We start from the raw sequence: 2412 nt of genomic DNA on the forward strand, positions 1-2412 counted from the left end.
GCCTCGCCCGGATCTGGAGCTCAGAGTCTGCGACTCCCTCCCGATTGAAAATGCCAACCGAGCCCTCAGCCACCAGCCCGCTCTGCATGCACTCCGCACCTTAGTATTTGACTTCAGCACTGCGCCTCCTCTGAGTCTCGGTATGCGTTTCTCTTTCCTCCTAGTTGTAGGACTTCCACTCAGCCAGCGTTCCTGTGGTTCTGGGTGATGTCTGTTCCATCTTTTAGTTGTATTTTTGAAGTGGTTGTTCGACGCAGCAAACTCCGGCGTTAACCTATGCCGCCATCTTGGTTCTCTCAATAAAATATATTTTTTAAAAAAATGGTTAAGACAGTAAATTTTATGTTACATTTATTTTACCACAATTAAAAATAAATTTAGAGATTTGACTTGGGGTGATGAACACACAATATACAGTTGATGTGTTATAGAATTGTATAAGAATTGTATACCTGAAACTATATAATTTTATTAACCAATGTCACCCCCAATAAATTCAATTTAAAATAACCTAATAAAAAATTGAGTAAATTTTAAGAAAGGAAATGGGAAATAGGAGCAAACTTTTTTCTCTAATTTAATTTTGGCTGATCTCACCCCTTCTTCACTATTCAATTCATTTGTACAAGTGTTTATTGAGCACATTCTCTGTATAAAGTGTCCCTTAAGAGCATAGATTAGCTAAACAGTGCCTGTCCTCAAGGAGTTTGCCCTCTTTTAGGGGGCTGGTTAAGACACACACACAACGATAGCTGGTTTGGCTCAGTAGATAGGTTGCCAGCCTATGGACCGAAGGGTATTGGGTTTGACTCTGGTCAAGGGCACATGCCCGGGGTTGTGGGCTTGATCCCTAGTAGGGGGCATGCAGAAGGTGGCCCATTGATGTTTCTATCTCTCTTCCTCTCTGAAATCAATACAAATATATTTTTAATAAAAAGAAGATACACACAAACAAGTACAATCCACAAAAGATGCACTAACAGAATGAAACAGGTCTTGGAGACGGAGGTGCTCAGACTGGAACTCAAGGACAATAAAATGACTACCAAGGCTGAGTTTGGGGGGAGCAGATAAATACTTGGCATCATGTCTGAAGAGTTGGTACAGAGTGAAAGATTGTCAGTCCAACTTCCCATTTAATGCAAGAATCCATTCTAGTTGATGAAGAAAGAAATCAGGAAGTGAGGTGTGGGGGCGGAAGTGTGGCTTGCAGGGCAACGCTGGATCTGGTTTATAGATCTGCTTCCCTCCTTGCTTCTGCCCACCAGCTTTATCAAGCTCCTTGACCTCTGAGTATTGGTTTACTCCTTGTTCCAAGGTTGTGGCGCGCTGTAATCAACACATGTGAGAATCTGGGGCAAGCATCAGAGACTCCAGGCTCATCTTCTCATTTTCCTGGCTAATTCCTACTCTTTCAAGGCTCAGCTCAGGACCGGCGGGGGTGGAAAGTCCCACACTACTGTCCACTGTACCTTCCACTGCCAATGAGTGGCCCTTGGCAAGTCCCGCTCCTCACCTGTCTGTGAACTCCAGGAGGGGGTTCTGATTGATTTCGGGGACCCCAGAACCTGGCACGGTGCACAAGGCGCACAATAGTGCAGGATAAGAGCGCTGGCTTTGCCCTGGCTGGGTGGCTCGGTTGGTTGGAGCCTCATCCTATACACTAAAAGGTTGTGTGTTTGATCCCCGATCTGGGCACATAGAGGTGGATGTTTCTCTCTCTTTCTCTCTCTTTCTCTCTCTCTCTCCCTTGCTCTCTCTAAAATCAATAAACATACCATCAGGTGAGGATTAAAAAATAAAAAAGCAACCACTGGCTTTGAATATCACACCAGGAGAAGTTCAATCCCGGCTCAGCCACTGACCAGCTTTGTGGCTTTGGGCAAGATCCTGAACCTTCTCCCTGAGCCTTAGTTTCTTCCACTTCAAAGTGGGGATGTTTCCTAAGTTACAGCTCACGCAGGGATTTACGAGCTCTCACGGTAGCTCACAATTGTTCAGGTTTGTTGTATAAAAAGAAGATAGAGCCGGGCCTGCGTGGCTCAGTAGTTGAGGGTCAACCTGTGAACCAGGAGGTCAGGGTTGGATTCCCGGTCAGGGCTCATGCCTGGGGTTGTGGGCTCCATCCCCAGTGGGGGGTGTGCAGGAGGCAGCCCATCAATGATTCTCTCTCATCAATGATGTCTCTCTCTCTGAAATTAATCAAAATATATTAATATTAAAAAAAGAGATAAAGCTGTAAATAACTACACTCTTGTCCTATGAGGGCCACGTTCTTATGAGAAAACCTTGCTGAGCTCCTAGTGACTTGACGCTGGGGTGAGTGACGTCCCTTCGGGGAGCAGCGGCCCGCAGCCCCGCCAGGTGGGGGCGGAGCCTGTCTCTCCAGACCCCCCGAGGGGCGGAGTCGGC

The sequence above is a fragment of the Myotis davidii genome, unplaced genomic scaffold (genome assembly GCF_000327345.1).
Source record: "Myotis davidii unplaced genomic scaffold, ASM32734v1 scaffold399, whole genome shotgun sequence".
Taxonomy (NCBI): domain Eukaryota; kingdom Metazoa; phylum Chordata; class Mammalia; order Chiroptera; family Vespertilionidae; genus Myotis; species Myotis davidii.